The sequence below is a fragment of the Aethalodelphis obliquidens genome, unplaced genomic scaffold, assembly GCF_003676395.1.
Source record: "Aethalodelphis obliquidens isolate GAN/ISIS:26980383/991018 unplaced genomic scaffold, ASM367639v1 scaffold79, whole genome shotgun sequence".
Classification (NCBI taxonomy): Eukaryota; Metazoa; Chordata; class Mammalia; order Artiodactyla; family Delphinidae; genus Aethalodelphis; species Aethalodelphis obliquidens.
In genome coordinates this window covers 5,664,559-5,682,202 of record NW_020838023.1, presented here as the reverse complement: position 1 = coordinate 5,682,202, position 17,644 = coordinate 5,664,559, and the positions used below count along the sequence as shown (strand labels likewise).

The 17,644-nt window shown below is 44.6% G+C and overlaps 1 protein-coding gene across 1 annotated transcript in view; it reads left to right on the top strand.

Moving 5' to 3' along the window:
- Positions 1-17,644, top strand: part of EXT1 (exostosin glycosyltransferase 1) — a 292,828-nt gene that overhangs the window by 112,220 nt on the left and 162,964 nt on the right. The gene's annotated exons all lie outside the window — the stretch shown is intronic.

Below are 17,644 nucleotides of genomic sequence, written 5' to 3'. Positions count from 1 at the left end.
AAGGGATGTCTTCCGATCTCGTATATATATACGTATATATGTATATATACGTATATATATACGTGTATATATACATATATATATATAAAAGAAATATGTAGTGAAAATCTCCTTTTAGCTTTACGTTGTGTTGTGAAGCTCAGCTCTGAGGTTTATGTTCTGGCTGTGAAAAATAAAAAAATTTTATGAAGTTTTTAAAGAACGTTTCTTTTCCTTTTTCTTCCTAGATGTCAAAAGTACTATTTGGGTGAACTATTGGCTGAGGCAGGAAGGCTGGAGCAAGGAAAACAATAGGAATGCAGATGAAAAGGCCCGAAAGCGTAAAACCTAGTGGCGCCCCCCGCCTACCGCCCCATGAAATAATCCTTTCACTTTGGTTCTTTGAATTGAAATAGCATTGAGGATTAGGCTGGTGTGAGCCTCACAACATTTGAGATGCATGTGTTTTTCTAACCACTCGCCTTAGAGTGGAAATTTTTAGCAAGTGAAGGATATGTTTTGTGTGTGGGAGGGTTGATCCGAATGGCGTTAGGCGTTCAAAAGAGGATCTAAAACGAAAGCACAGATATAGTTTGGATTCTACTGTTTAATCACGTTTAATGAATGTGCAAGAGCGATGAATAGTGTGAGTCTGGGTTAAGAAGGCGTGCCAGGGTGGGGTTACCCAGCTCTGTGACCACCTGTACCGTCTGCAGCTCCTGTCCCTGCACAGTCCACGTGTAGGGGTTAAATTGTGGGACATCTCATATCAGTTTACCCAGCATCATCCCTCTTTAAAGTGGGAATCAAATATTGACTTGTTTGTTGGTTGGGCCTAATTTGATTACGTTTTCATCCTTTCAGGTTATGGGGACCGTTTTGTGCAGAATCTGGTTATTTTCAGCGCTAGAGTTAGGCGCTCTGTTATTTATTAATAATTCTGTGAAACGCTGAAGTAGAACAACCAACTTTATAAATGATGATACTGTTCGGTTACTGTCGGTTTTTCACATTCTCCTTCAAAATCTGTGTGGCAGTCTCTCCTTCTGGAATTTCTGAAAGGATGAGGCGGAAGCGAATGAATATTTCCCTGGGACGTGCTATGTCTCGGGCGTTGTTTTATTTTATTTTGTATATTTTTTGAGGTACGCGGGCCTCTCACTGCCGCGGCCTCTCCCGTTGTGGAGCACAGGCTCCGGACACGCAGGCTCAGCGGCCATGGCTCACGGTCCCAGCCGCTCTGCGGCATGTGGGATCTTCCCGGACCGGGGCACGAACCCATGTCCCTGCATTGGCAGGCGGACTCTCAACCACTGCGCCACCAGGGAAGCCCTCGGGCATTGTTTTGTGCAAGACAGATGTACCCTGCTTTCTCAGAACCCTTGGGGTGTTAGTCATATTACCTTCCTTTTAACAAGTGAAGAGAGAGGTTTAGCTGATGATGGGCAAGGCCACCCTGTTAGGCAGTAGTGGAGCTGGGATCGGAATGCAGTGCTGACTTCTCTGCCTGTAATCTTTCTGCTTCGGTTTCATGAAAATGGGCTCATTCGGACTGATTTGGGGTTTCACCAGTTGGCCTTTGGTAACAAAGGCCCAGGAGCCTTCACCCATGTTCAGCTGTCTTGTATCTGTGTGAAGGGCACAGCTTTCGTGTTTATGGTTCTTATTTGCAAGATCAGCATGATTCTACCAACGGGAACAAACTCCCTCCTAAAAATGCAGAATTTACCGTCTGCATGAATGGCAGTGGGTTTCCGCTCTCAAAGAAGATGCTTTGCAAAAACACAAGACTGCCCATCACAGAGGATGCTACAGGGAAGGGCTGCACAGGCAGGATGATATCAGTGGGGATAGGGGGTCCTGGGAGCTCCTTGGGGAGTAGAGGTGTGCCCTGGGGAAACAGAGCTTTGTATTAAACCACAGGGGGTTCAGGGCAAGGGGGTGGGAGATGGGGAGTGACAAACACCCATCCTGGCTGACAGTTGCTTATTAGCTTGTTAAGGGAATAGCTTATTATCTCTTTTTAAGAGCTATTTGTGGAATCCAAACTCAGCAGTAATGAAGAGTGGGCTTTACCAAGCAGGGCATTTCAGGCTGGCAGTGTGCGTGTGTCATTTGAACAGCCCTCTGGAATAATTCCACCTTGACAGTGTGCCAAATGGCCCGGGAAAGGCTTGGGGAGGGAAACCGAGGCGGGAGGTGAGATTCTGTGCAACCTGGGAAGACTCACTGATGCGAGTCTACATTCTGGGGAGTTCCTTGCATGGAAGGAGGAGAATCACTGCAACTGAATTTTTAAAATTTTAAGTTTGGGTCTTGAGAACAGCCATCAGTGGAGGGCATAAGCTTTACCGTGGAAAAGAGCTGGACGAGTACAGGACTATGAGCTAAACGGTGCTTCCTGTGCATTTTGTTTTGTGACTTCGGATCCTGTGTGATCACACAGGCCACTAGGATGTCCCGGAAACAGCATCAGGCTGGGATGGCTGTATTCACAGATTGGCCAGTGTGTACCTTTGGGAGAAGACCACGAGCTCAAAGTGAGGACATTGGGTTGGCCCCAGATCACTTGTCAAAGTTCTCACCTGACCCTAAGGTTTCCCTTTCTCTGGTAAAAACAGTCTGGACATTTGATTAACCTAGTAACCATCCAAACAGTTTTTCTTTTTATAGACTTGACAACCTGAGGGGAAAGGGCTTTGTAATTTTGTGGCTTCATCTGCATTGGGATATTAATGGAACAGGAATTGTGCTTATTAACTTACAAATGATAATCAGAACCATCTAATCTGAGCCAATGCTTTCAAAGGCCAGAATAGGCTGTTTACTATTCTCTGCCTCTACTGAATGATGGAAAACATGTATGTCAGTTCAGCCAGTTTGTTTGTTTTAATTTTTCTTGATCGCTTTCCCAAAGCAATTTCTGTTTGAGGGAATGGCGTTAACCCTTTGTCTTTTCGTCGGTATAAGGGGTTGGCAGACTATGGCTCAGGCCCTTAACAGGAAAAGTGTATCGACCTTGATCTATATTAATGAATATGGCTTTATTGTATCTGTGCATTTATGGTAAACTGCAAATCCTTCTTGAACAAAGGTGGGCGTAGATATCTACATATAATCTATCAGTGTATCCTAGTTGGTCATGTTGGGAAGGGGATTATCCCATCCCATGGGGGGGGGCTATGCTGATTTGAAAAAAAACCCAAAAAACCGCAAATGACCACCATACACACCGGGAAGGACCAGTGCCTAAATCCAGGCTGTGGAGAGCCAGCTGAAGGCATGTCAGCATCCTAATCTCTGGGCGTGTGCAAGAGCAGGATATGACCACAGAGAAGTATGCCAGAGTGCAAGTGGTGTTCTGCAGGTCTGCAGCCAGAAGAGGTTGCAGAGGTTGCTGGAAATTTTAGCTGCTTCTCGTATAAAATGTGAACTGCTCTTCTCAGAACAGGCTGAGGGTCGGTGACAGAGACTCAGTGTTCAGTTATGTTACAATAAGTCATTTCAACAATGACTGTTGGCTCCTTACCTGTTACTTTTCTCTTTCCCCTTTTCAGTCCTGCATTAAGAAATGCAGGAGTAATGGAGTTTTGCCAAGGGTTTCAGAAGTTCTAATAAGAAAGACTGTTTTTCCAGTAACTAGGACTGCAACACAAATTACTCCAAAATGTACGGGCATAAACAGCCGTTTATTATGTTGACGGATTCTGTGGGTCAAACGGTAAGACGAGGCAGAGCAGGGATGACTTATCTCTGTTCCTTGATATATGGGGCCTCAGCTGAAGAGCTTAAATGCTGGGGCTGGAATCATCTCAAACAGAACTGTCTCATAGAACTTTCTGCAGTGATAGAAAGATTCTATATCTGCCCTGTCCAATATGGCAGCCACTAGCCACACATGACTATTGATCACTTGAAATATGGCTAGTGCACTGTGGAACTAAAATTTTAATTTAGTTAATTTAGATGTAAATAGCCACTGGTGGCTTGTGGCTACCATATTGGACAGTACAAATCTGAAGGCTTGTTTACGTAGCTAGGTATAGATATGTACTATCCAATATGGCAGCCACTAGCCAGTAGCTGAGAATTTCGTTGGGTGGGGTTGTCTCCATTGGAATAGCTCTGTGTGATTTCTCCGTGTAGTCTCCTCTTCCTCATCACACAGTGGCTGGTTTCCAAGGCTGAGCTTCGTAAGAGGAGCCAAGGAACCTACCAGTGGAGTAGACAGTGTTGCTTCCACCATGCTGTAGTCATCAAGGTGCTTACAAAGTCCCATCCAGGTTCAAGAGGAGGGGCAGTAGACTCCATTTATTGATGACAAGTGGCAAGGTTCTGGAAGAGCATTAGGACTGGAAATACTGCTATAGTTACTTCTCGTAAATGTAATCTGCCACTGGTGTTCCAGGTACCCAGTACATTCACTCATTTATTCATACAGCAGACATTGAGTACCTACTCTGTACCTGCGTTATGTTTCTTAGGGGAGACGGCAGTTGAAAGTAATGAAGCTTATAACAAAGTAGAAGGGGTGAGTGGGGAAGGCACTCACAGGTGTTTCCAAGGCAGTGTGAAATGTGCCATGATAACATGTAGGAAGTAGAGAAGATTCGCTGAGACACAGGAGTCTCCTTGAAGAAGCAACATGGAAACTGGATCTTAAAGTCATGCTAGACTGACTAAGGAGTTTGCCAGAGAGAGACCAGTCATTTAGGCAAAAGGACAAGCATATTGAAAATCTGAAAGGTGAAAAGCTAAGCTTTTCCTGGGGATGCCTCAACTCTACAGTGCTTGATCAACAAAGAAGACTGTACAGCCGCCCTGCCAGCCACGTCGTTCATTTCCCTTGTGTGTGTCCCCACCCACACCATGCATATTGAGAACCAGCCACACACACCCAGCAGGTCACCAGTCCAGAAAAATCCATAAGCCCAAGGGGGTATCATTGATGAATTACCAACAAGTTGCCTGTCAGCAGGAAACATGGATTGGATTAGAGAATCCTCATACCATGCAGGCTTTTCTAAAGAAGGTCTGGCTCTGAGAGAGGAACAAAGATGCCTGAACACATGGTCAGCATTGAAAGGAAATATTGATTGGCCCCTGCTGGGGAGCCGAGCTAGAGTGGGTTAGAGTCTGATGTCAAAAAGTGCTGGGGTGTGGAAAACCATTAACTGTGCTGATTGACCAGAATAAAAGCTCCGTCTATTTTTAAGATCTCAAAAATGAGGGTGAAATATTTAAGCGGGTGGAAGGGCAAAAGGGCTGGTTAGAACCCAAGCCTGGGCTTCGGCACTTTCTCCGAGCTGGCCTCTGTTACTTTGGCCACAGCTCTTAGACTGTCCTTCTCTATCTCCTGTTCTGCATAGCGCTTTTCTGGACCTGTGACTATTTCTTAACTCTGTGTGCAAAATTCACTTAATTGAATATGAATGTCCAAACAGTTGATGTTCAGTAGTGTTCAGATTTAGGATTCAGACCATTTGCTGGGTATTCTTTTTAAACTGGTAGAAAAATGCTCTGGCTGTAACTGATTGCATCTGACTGTCGACTGGGTTAGAAATATCTCCGTCACTACCAGATGTATGAAATACTGGAAAGGGAGTGTTTATCTTTAGCAAGTTAGACTAGCTAGCTCTGTGGATCTAGATTGACTAAAATAGCTTATTGCTCCAGGGATAAGGCTGGGTTGTGTTCAATCATTTCTTTTAAATGAAGTCTGATCTAGAGTCTTTTAATTGAAGATTTTTGAAACCTGCTCTGTTACTTTGAAACCTGTGATTCGTTTGTCCTTCTAGAGTAGCATTCTCTGATAGAACTTTCTGCAATGAAAATGTTCTAAATGTGCATGGTAACCACTAGCTGCAGGTGGATGTGGAATACTTGAAATGTGGCTAGGGCAACTGAGGAGTTCAATTTTTAACTTTCATTTAATTTAATGTACATAGCCACATGGGGCTAGTGGCTACCCCAACGGGCAACACAGTCATAGGATCTGTTTTAAAAATGGTATTTGATGAGGTGAGCCAGAAAGCTTTCTAACTTTCTAGTTTTTGAACAGTATCTTACCTTAGGAGTCAGGTCTTTCCTCTAGCAGCAATCCATGGAAAGAAGCAATGCTAATGGGGTGCCTTTAGCAGACTGAAGGCTTGGGATGGGAATGGAGGGATAGGGCCACCAGGCCAGTCATGACACTCATTTTCCCTATAGCTTCTCTGCAAGATAACCAGGGTATTGGTAGTAGATTCAGTAGCCAGAGAAGTTTGGGGAAAGCCAGGTTAATTGCAATTACACAGGTTCTTTCTGAAGCTTTCTCAGCCTTAAATATGCTATTATGGATTTTGAATCTCCAGATAAGGCTTCAGGGCCAAATATATTTGATCCCTGTTTCTCTTTCTAATGTATTCTATGAAATGCTTTGGGAAATACTGCTTTAAGCCATGACACTTTCTGCCACAATAGCTGATAAATTTAAGGTCTGTTATAGGCAGTGAATCTATCCATCTTCTGGAGTTCTGCAGAGTTGAAAATCTGCTTTTGTGCTGTGAGTCTGATCGTCCAGTCTTTCCTTCTCTGTGTGTGCATTGTTCGTTAACTCTTCAAGTCCATAAATATCTGGGCTGGCCTGGCTAGATTGTACGCCCTACAGGCCAGAGGCACAGGGGTCTGCTTTGGACAGTTTTAGCTGCTTGAGCCCAGGGCTGTAACAGCTAGCAGGCACCTGCCCCAAAGGCCTCAATGTAGTTTTTTCTTTCCTCTCCTAGGAAAGGGTGAGACTTTATACCTCCACAGTACCGTGCCTTTGCTACTGACTTTCTGAGTGGTCAGGATTAGTTCTTGTAGTTGGAGAAATGTTGGTGTTTCCTGTATCAGTGATTATTCTCTCTTTTCTCTCTCCTTGTATAGACTTGCATGTGAGTGCATGCATACTTCTTTCTCCAAGTTTTTTTTTTTTTTTTTTTTTTTTTTTTTATATTTTTTTTTGGGGGTGCATAAATTTTTTTTTCCCAATTTTTTTTTTTTTTTTTTTTTTTTTTTAAATAACTTAATCAGCCAGCAGGAGACAAATCGAGCAGATCACAGCACCCTGTTCATTTAATCAAGTGAGTTACTAAAGGAAGGGAAAAGCAAGAAATATGAAAATGAAAGAGAAATATTTCCTCCTCTTCCTCTTTTTCCTCCCTCTCTCTTTAAAAATTGTCCAGCGAGTTATCTGTAGAAAACATCTATCTCCCCAAGAATAAAAGTAATTCGGTTGCTGATCTTGGCATGTCCCCCTCTGGTTGGAGGGAAGAATTTTCACCACTCGTCTGAAGTGAAATCAGCAAGGTGCTGTCTGTTGTGAAGTTGAAATATTGAGCTTTATGATATGACAGTCAAGTAGCAAAAAGTGTTTTTCTGCTTGACAATGTCACCATTGTGCGATAAGAAAGAATTCCGGGAAGAAGAGACTTGCAGGCACTGGGTCTACAGTTGTCTGTCCCCACGTCCATCCAGGCTCATTGTCGTGGCAGCCCCACTACCTTGGAATGAGCGCCATCTCCAATTCCTCTGCATTAGTGGTTATCTGGCTAGTACCGATTATCTTGTCAGGAGACAAAGGGTCTGCAGCGTAGGTGACGGTGAAGAGTGTCAACAGTGGCTCTGCAGGAAGCGGGATGATCCAAAGTTCTGGGGAAAAAATGCAGGGCTAGTGCATGAGTCCTGGAAGCCTCCTCTTTGTTGAAAAGATTCCTGGGTCTCTGAGGAGTGGAGTCATCAGGGCTAGGGGAAGATTTGGGGCCAAGCCTTTGTATCCTAGATCTATCTACTTAAAACAAATTTTTTGTAGTTATTCAAAAAGAGAAGGTCCCATTGAGGCTGACTTGAACAAATATTTGCTCTCCCTAATTATGTACCCAGAGCGGCTCTCCTGAATGTTTAATGCACACCTTCATATCCACAATAGCATAAGGAGAAGTCTACAATGTGTTTGGGAGGCTTCTGAAGCTGGGGTAATAATTCTTTGCACTTCTATAAGACTTTCCTTCTTGAGAGACCTCAGCCAGGTTTACCTTAGATGCTGTTGTTGGAGCGAAGCGAGGAGATGAAACTCTAGAGAAGGGAGGCGTTGCTCTGGGCAGCTGCCAACATGTATTATAGGTAAGACCCTTGTCTTTGCCAAAAGTTTTGTGCCAGCCACCATCCTTTCTTTCTGAGTAGGAATAACAGGCAAGTCAGAACTTACAACTGCTTCCTCGTAGTGGGACTTAAGTGTCACATTGGGTGGGTGGGGGGCAGACTGGGCTGTTGACCCTGATAGTGGTCTTCTGGCTCAGTCCCTCCTCTGTGATGGGCCAAACCATGTCTTTATTAGACTCAAGATTTAGTGAGTCTTACTAAGAGAAGGCTTGAAGAACTTGTCTGTACGTTGAAGACACTGAGGTCTGGAAGAACTGAATTTGAAACCTTCATCCATCCTGTGTTTGGACCTTGGGTCAATCATTTAACTTCTTGGTGCCTCGGTTTTCCCATCTGTAAAAGAGGCATAATAAACATCACTCACACATATTTGGAGTGACATTTAGAGAAAGTGCGAGTCTAGCTCCTGACCAGGATGGACCCTTGTGTTGGAGTGGTGGTTATTAATCTGACATCACCTCTAGAGCCTTTCAACACCTGAGGGCCACCTTCACGTTGCAGGTTGGATAAAAATGGCCTCTGAAGTGATTTCCAGAATTTTTTCTCCATGCAGTTCATTGCGTCCGAACAAGTCAAATTGGGTAGTCACTCAGGAGTCACGTTATCCCATAAAATGAGAGATGAGAAAAGGGGAGGTTCTGCCTGGTGCAGGGGAGGTGATGCAGCATGTGAATGTGCCCCAGACCTCTAGGCAATCAGGCTGTGGGCAGCAAAGACACAAATGGATCCTCCATCCTCCAGGGCTGGATCTGTAGATCTAACTCAAGTTCCCCCATCTCAGTATTGCAGAACTAGCTGCTGGAATGGGTACAACAGCTACTGAGCATTTTGCTGTCAGGGGAAGCATATATTTAGGTGAATATGTATAAACACTCACTTTCTAGGAGGCTGGAATGTGTCAAGATGTCTCCTCTGCTGAGGAGTCTCCTTTCCTTCTCCAGCCTTTATGGTTAAATCCGGTTCGACGGATGCTGTGTCCAGCTGTCAGGTGGTCTCAGTTCTCTGGAATTTGTTTAAAATAAAGCCAGTTGTTTCTTATCTGTTGTCTTGAAACAGAAGCGCTCTCCTCTTCTTAATTGTTACCGTCTTCAAGGGCAGGAAAATATTACTTCCTCTACAGAAAGAGAGGGAGACCCCACCTGGTTTCCAAGGGGCCCTTTGATTTTTTTGCCCATTTTTCCCTTGCGCATACGTGTTTGATTTGTAACATCATTGGTGTCACGTGAGCTGTGGAGGTGGGAAAACATCGTTCGTCTTCTGGCAGGGCCTGGCGTCTCTTGTTTTGGGCACTGCAAATGTGAGTAGGCAACTCTCACCCAGATTGATGACTCGATGCTGGTAGCTGACTTCCTGTTTGGGCTTTTCTCTTTCGAGTGGTTGAGTGGGTGACTTGGCGGTTTGTAAGTAATGCTCAACAGGGCTTCTTTAAGTGGTTCTTCCACACAAGAGGAATGGTCACCAAACAGAATGGGCTTTGGAGTTGGCCAGTTCAAAAGCACTATTGAATGATGTGTCAGGCTCTGTTCTGAGGTCTGGGGCCACAGGGATGAACTGGATAGAGCCAGCTCTTTGTTCTCTGGGATTGTATAGTCTAGTGGGGGCAGATAGACAACAAACATGGAAGCCAAAATGAACCAACATAAATAAATAAGACCGGGAGAGGGGAGCGGAAGCGGGGGGACCCCTTAGGAGGCTTTTGATGTTCTCCGGACCATAGTAATGCTGCTTAGAGCTAGGTGGGAGCAGGGGAGATGGGCTCTTTGTCTATAGTTTGGTGGTAGATCCAATGGAACCTGCCAGGTCTTGCCTTTGCTGTGGTTTGTTATTTAACTTCTCTTTAAAACCTTCATTTTTCTCCTCTGTAAAAGGGAGATCATGGTAAACTTACTTCACAGAGTTGTAGTGGTTAAAAATGCATGTCTTATATACACTACCAAATGTAAAATAGATAGCTAGTGGGAAGCAGCCACATAGCACAGGGAGATCAGCTCGGTGCTCTGTGACCACCTAGAGGGGTGGGATAGGGAGGGAGGGAGGGAGATGCAAGAAGGAGGAGATATAGGATTATATGTATATGTATAGCTGATTCACTTTGTTACACAGCAGAAACTAACACACCGTTGTAAAGCAATTATACTCAATAAGGATGTTAAAAAAAATGCATGTCTTTTTTTCGTTGTTACTGAGGGAGTTATATGCGAGCAAGTACCTCACATTGGTTTTCAGGGGGGAGCCCCTCGGATGGCCGCTTGTCCCTGCTGCCACCTCTGGAGGGACTGCTCCTGACTCTGTGGTGGGGCTGGAAGTGAGCAACAGGGAGTGGGGAGGAGGGCAGCCTCAGACCTGCACTGGTGTCCCTCTGTCTGGTCGTCCTGCCTTTTCCCAGTTCCTGGCAGCTGCCGCCATCTCCCCGGAGAGCAGCCGGTCTCTGTGTGGTCTGAGTATCTTTGGCGACAGAACCACCTGGGATCCTTGTTAGACCTGCAGACTCCTGTTCCTCCGCCCCGATCTCCTGAGTCAGCACACCGGGGCTGGGCCCAGGAATCCACACTTACTGATGGCCCCTCCGCGCCTGCCTTGTATACTCTAAACTTTGAGAATCTCTCATTCAGAAAATTTGATTTTGGTTTTGGAGTCATCGTGGGAGCTACTATTTGTTGTAGGTTTATTATGTGATGCTGCTCAGTGTTTTACATGCAGTAACCATGTCGGATAGATCCTAGTTATATACTTGTCTTATTGGTGAATAAACTGAGGCATAGAGGATTTAAGCAGTTTGCTCAGATACTGATGAAAGAGCCAGTATCTGATCCCAGATCCCCAGCTCTTGTCCTTCCGCTCTTTTCAGTCTCCCTTAAGTAAGTGCTATTCCATCAATGAAACTTCTTAGTTTAAAATGAGTCCTGGGGCTTCCCTCGTGGCGCAGTGGTTGAGAGTCCGCCTGCCGATGCAGGGGACACAGGTTCGTGACCCGGTCCGGGAAGATCCCACATGCCGCGGAGCGGCTGGGCCCGTGAGCCATGGCCGCTGAGCCTGCGCGTCCGGAGCCTGTGCTCTGCAATGGGAGAGGCCACGACAGTGAGAGGCCCGCGTACCGCAAAACAAAAAAAAGAGTCCTGGGTGACCTCCTGTTATATAAAAAGTAACAAGTTAAACATGAAATATTTTAAAATTGAGCTTTAACTTACATTAAAGCCTGGAATTTGGCTCAGATTTTGACTTAAGTGTCCGCCCTGAGGAAGTTATTATTTTCAAATATGCCTCAATGGCATTTTTTTTTTTTTGATATGGACCATTTTTAAAGTCTTTATTGAGTTTGTTACAATATTGCTTCTGTTTTATGTTTTTGGTTTTTTGGCCACGAGGCATATGGGATCTTAGCTCCCTGACCAGGGATTGAACCCGCACCCCCTGCATTGGAATGTGAAGTATTAACCACTGGACCACCCAGGAAGTCCCCTGAGGAACTTATTTTAAGGAAGGTTCCCTTTTGTTCACTTTGGTAAATCAGACCCTGTGGTGTGGCCCTGCTTGCCTTGTAAAACTTTACCTGCTGTGCTTCTTCGTGTGCCCGAGATGCTTGTGCTGTCCTGGGCCAGCACCTGGAACAGTTTCTGCTAAAGGGCTAGCACCTGTGCAGATTGACACCATTGTTCTCCCTCACCCCCCTGACCACCGATCTGCTTCTTGGGAGGCTGTGTAAGGAGATGGAGAAGTTGGGGTTTTCCCCACGTCTGGAGGTCACTGAAGGTATTTTTTTTCTTTTTAACTCTTAGTAGTTTCAGGTTAGTGTCTGAGAAAAGTTGGCTATCAAAATAGGACCAGCCCAAGGAGGCTTGAAGATAAAAATCAATCATTCCAGGGGCTTCCCTGGTGGCGCAGTGGTTGAGAGTCCGTCCGCCTGCCGATGCAGGGGACACGGGTTCGTGCCCCGGTCTGGGAAGATCCCACATGCCACGGAGCGGCTAGGCCCGTGAGCCATGGCCGCTGAGCCTGCGCATCCGGAGCCTGTGCTCTGCAACGGGAGAGACCGCAACAGTGAGAGGCCCGCGTACCACAAAAAAACCCCACAAAAAACCAAAAAAATCAATCATTCCAGTCATAGTTCTTTATTACTTCAGATTCCTATTGCTTCCAGCTCCAGGGAGGAATTTGCTAAAAAAACAACCTTATACATCACTTAAGGTGGAAAGAGATTTTCAATATGTATAGACTTTAAGTTTATTAGAGACTATTATTTAGAATAGGATAGGTGGGGAGAGGTTGTGACTAACATTTTATCCTTGCATCTCAGGTTCTGAAACCTTAAAAAAAGAAAGTGTTCCTTGTGCCCCAAACCCGCTCAAAATTGCATTTCTGAAAGCAGTTTTGTTGGTTTTAGCTTTACTTGAGTTGTGATCACATTGAAAATCCGAAGCCTAATCTTTATGAAAAAGTACTTTAAAAATATAGTGGTCTTGCATCCTAAACATTTGCAAGTTTGGTTTGCTTGTGGCAATTTCAAGATTTATGACTAATTGTCCCATTAACCGTTTGCCAAATGTTTCCATGTTGTTGGGATGCATTTTACCAGCTGTTGATAATAAAAATTTGTGTCCAGTTTTTCAGAAGACGAGCCTATGATCAATGTACAACTTTCTCTGAAACTAGTGTCTCATCTTTCATGAGAGTTTCCTCTCCGCTGAAGTATTGGGTATCGATCGCACAATACCGGAGAGACATGGCCACGTAGAGACTATACTTCCAGTGTGGCCTGTATTCATGGACTTTGGCTTTTAGTCCTAAAGTTATTCTCCATAAAAGAAGAGGTAAAGACAGACATTTTTGAGGTGAGCCAGGGACACCAGGAAGTTTGCACTTTGTAGAAAAGTGGCATGCAGGGCACAGAGAAAGACCCATTTCTAGGCCTTGTATAAAGGGCAGAAAGAAGAGGCTTTGAGAAAAGTGTGTGTGTGTGTGTGTGTGTGTGTGTGTGTGTGTGTGTGTACACGTGTACATACCTACTTGTAGGGTTCGTTTTACGCATCACGGAAAGTCCTTGCTACCCTGTTATTCCTGCAGCTGGTGTGGGATATTGACTCAACTATGGATTGGTTCCTTTTTCATTTTCACTTAGAATACTTAGGGTTACGAAGAGTCCTAAAGGGTTTAGTACCACCATGAAAGGAGTAGCCTAAACTCAGGAGCCACCACTATCCTTTTTCAACAAGACAAGCCTACAGTAGTTTCTGGAAAAGAAATCCCCAGTCCGGAATCACTGAAATTAGGACATGACATCAAATTCTGTTGTTCAAGCTGAGGAAGAGTAGGCTGATTCCAATAGAACTTATTCCAACATCATAGAAAAGTGATTTGTGAGTCGACTCGAACATTTGAGATTTGTTTCAATCATAAAAATGACAAATTAGCCAAGGCACCAACAACTGGGGTCATCTCATGTGACATAAATTTTGACTTACACAAAACAAATGTAATCAATGTGGCTACCACCCCATCGCTTCATCTTTACGTAGTTTTTAAAGTTAGGAAAAGTAGCTCGTGAACAGAGTGTGTTTATTTTTTCAGCTGAAGTTCTTCTCATATTTTCCTTCACGTGATCTCAGTTTTTTCCCCATTCGCCCATTTCCCTGAAGGCCTAGGATCCCTGTGTCCTTGGAGCATTCTGAATGCGTAGATGCGCTTGTAATGTGTTTTCTCTTTGGACAATTTCGCCACACCAGACACACTTTCTATTCCTGGGGTCTTATTTCTAGAGATCTCCACCAATAGAGAAATCTGTGAATATTGTCCTGTGCCTGTGCTCTATGTGGGGAAGTCTCCCTAATTGAGGGACTGAATTACAGGGCATTCACAGGCAAGATCAGTGCCTGCTAGAGGCCTTCTCCCTGGTACCATGGGGCAGGCAGACAGAAAGGGCACCTGTGTGCACAGGAAAAGGGAAGTGTGGGGAGAGCACATCTAAAATAACATCTCCAGCCCCTGCTGCCACCACCCGTGCCTTTTTCCTAATTACTACTTGCTTATTGTTTTTCTTTCCCTTTAGAACATGGGCTCCATAAAAGTAGGGTAGTTCTCTCTTATGTGAATTAATCTGTCTCTACCACCGAGACCAGGGTCTGGCACATAATAGGGGCTCAGTCATTGCATGGTGACTAGTGGGTTTGTGAGTTTTCCATTTCTCAATAACATTCTCTCTGAAAATAACGGTAGGAGGGGAGCCAGAGAAGACAGACAGACACCATATATGGAATAAAGATAGATAAATTCAGAGTATGGAGAACGAGGCAGGATGTATCATCATGACTCAGAATACCTCTGCTTAAATATTATTAGCTCTGAAAAAAATAACATATCTATTTGTGTAGCCTTTTGCAGTAAACACATACATTAAATCATTAGATTCCTCTAAAAGGTCTTATTAAAATGGTGTTGATTTTTTTTAACGGCTATAATGTTGAGCTTGTTTTGTAGTAGGACTGTCTCTGGTTTTTTTGAGGGGAAGGGAGGCTGTTATAACTGCTGGGAGATGTTTAGAACATGCATGTACCATGGGGTCTGCTATTACCGAGTTTGCATGTTGACATTTGGAGTTTTCTGGTATTTTTTATTGTGATAGTTTAGGCTGATAGTCATTACTCCTTCTTCCCCATCCTGACTGGTGTTACTTATGTGGAGAAGAGAAAAGAAAGACAGGCTTTGTCAGCTGCCTTCAAAGAGACTACAAATCTTGTTTGTGGTGGGTTGATGGGTGGGAGTGGTGTCTTAAAACTATTTTATTGGCCTTGTTGAAGTGTCAAGAACATTTAAGTCAAGAGCAGGAGAATGGTGCTGACTGGGGAGCAAATTTAAGTTTGTTTTTCATCTTGTGAAAAGCATCATTACTTTTGAATAAGCGGGGTTAGGCAGAACTCTAAAATGGCCCCCAAGATTTCCACACCCTGGTATACACATATCTCATCCTAGTTATCTAATCAAACATTAATGGAGGTGCTGCTCTGAAAAGATAAGTGCAGACGCAATTAAGGTCCTAAAGAGTTGACCTTAAGACAGGGAAATTATCGGGAGTGAATCTGACCTAATCAGATGAGCTCTTAAACAGGGACTGGACATTTCTTCAAGATAGGATTCATGCCATGACAGGGATTCGACCTGAGGGAGCTCCTTCTTTGCTGGCTTTGAAGATAGGGAGTAGGTGGTGTAGGGGACAAGAAATGCCCCTCTCAGTGTGGCAAGAAATGCAGATGGCCTGGTGGCTAGTGGCTGAAAATGTCCCCTGACTGATGGCCAGCAAGGAAAGGGGGACCTCAGTCCTATAACCACAAGGAAGTGAATTCTGCCACAGCCATTTGTGCTTGGAAGCAGACCCCAGGCTCCAGATGAGAATGTAGCCCAACTGACATCTGGTGAGACCCTCAGCAGAGAAAACACAGGCCAGGGCCGAACTCCTGACCTACGGAGCTACATGCTGATAGATTGGTTCTTTTAAGCCACCACATTTATGGTAATTTATTACAGTGGCAATAGAAAACTAATGCAGAGGGAACTCTCATTCAGATTAAGTCTGAAAAAAAAAAAAACGAAACGAAACTTTTCAAAATGAAATGCAGTTTGCCTTCTGAAGGAAAGTACTTCTTTTAGGTCCAAGTCACCAACATGCACAGCTGATGGGATCAAGCTCTGAGTTGATTGCCTTGCTCTGTTGGGTCCTGGCTAAATGAATAGATTGAAAGTTTTGGTAATTAGTAATCAAGTGTTTATAAATTAATGGGTAGCTCCAAAGTACAAGAGGAGGCCTAAAATAGTTTCTGCCAAGTGTTTTATTTATTCTTGGAACAACCTTATTCATGCATTATCCTTTCTTCCTAGACAGTACAGAGATTAGTTCCAGCCCTCCTCCTGTCAGAAGACTGTAGTTTCTGAATTAGTAGAGTTGGAATTCATAGTCTTAAAAAATATAAAGTGCTTAAAATTCCCAGTGCTGCTGGTTTCATATAAAGAGAGAGCCTTGGTTGAAGACTGTGATGTCCACAGATGTTTTTCTATAAAGGCAGATCTTAAAGTGGGTTTGCATAAATGAGGTCTCCTTCCTGAGACGTGAGTGAAGCATCTTTACGCGAGAAGCTGTATTAGTGCAGTCAATACACTCACACGAGTGACCCTTTTGAAAGGAAGCCCTGAAGGCATTCGCGGGCTGTTTGGCTTTTGCATGAATGACAGCACAGTCATAGGAAAGTGGCCGCCTGCTCCCTCGGCCACTACCGCCACTGGTGCACACGCCGCATGGGGCTGCCCTCCCCGCAGGAGTGTGTGTTTGTCCTGCTGGCTGGGGACTGCGGTTTGGCCTTTTTGTTTACAAGAGAGAGGAGAGCAGCCTCTGTCCTCCAACTGCTGTGAAAACAGTGTTGGAAAACCAGAGCGAAGTTTCCACTCAAGAACTCACCCTGGAAAAAACCAACCTTCCTTAATGAAAGACCATCTGGGTTAAAACACAGACCAGTGGGCCAGAACCCAGATGACAGGAAAAACATAATGAGAAGAGTTGTTGTTTAGCAAAGTTTCCGAGTGGGATTTCCATGTATTAAGTTGGTAGAGGGCCCAATGGTGGAAAACAGAGGAAACAGGAAAGCAGTGTGTTCAGTTTGTAGTGAAGATTTCAGCGGTGGGATCAATGTGCGTGTTGGTTAAAGAACCCCCATCTCTGAAGGTGTTCCCCAAAGTGAAATAGGCGCTCAGTATCTGGCTTTGTATGGCCTATAATTTGGGAAGGGCTTCACCATGTTCCAGGAACCAGGCTAGGTTCGCAGTGAAACACTGGTGGAAAATGCCACTGTCTCAGCTTCCATGGAGCTCGTGCTGTCCTGGGGGAGCTAGAAAATACCAATCATTTTAAATTGGAATTTAAACATAGTAATCGGACACTCTAACCTTCTCATTAGAAATTCAGCTGTGATACCCAAGAAACTCACCGGTGTAGTGATACGAAAAGCGCTAGCAACGGACACTGTGGGGGAAGAACAGTGACACTAAAATGTGCCTCTTAGAGGAGTGGTATTTAAGCAGAGTTGTGAATTCAGGATGAGTCGACCTATGAAGAGGTAGGGGAAGAATATTCCCAGTGGGGGAAAACATGTGCAAAGCCTGGGTTAGGAAGGAGCTTGGGGTAGTCAGAGACCTCCAGTGGAGTGGCTGGGATGGTGATCATTAGAGGGTGTCACCAGACGGGGATGGGGAGGTTAGCTGGGCTTTCTTGCATGGGATCTTCAAGGGAGTTTTATTTTAGTGTCAGGGTGCATGGGAGCCATTGAAGGTTATACAACAGGGGATGTATCCATGCTCTGTTGTGCATTAAAAAAAAATCTCTCAGGGGCTTCCCTGGTGATGCAGTGGTTGAGAATCTGCCTGCCAATGCAGGGGACACGGGTTTGAGCCCTGGTCAAGGAAGATCCCACATGCCGCAGAGCAACTAGGCCCATGCACCGCAACT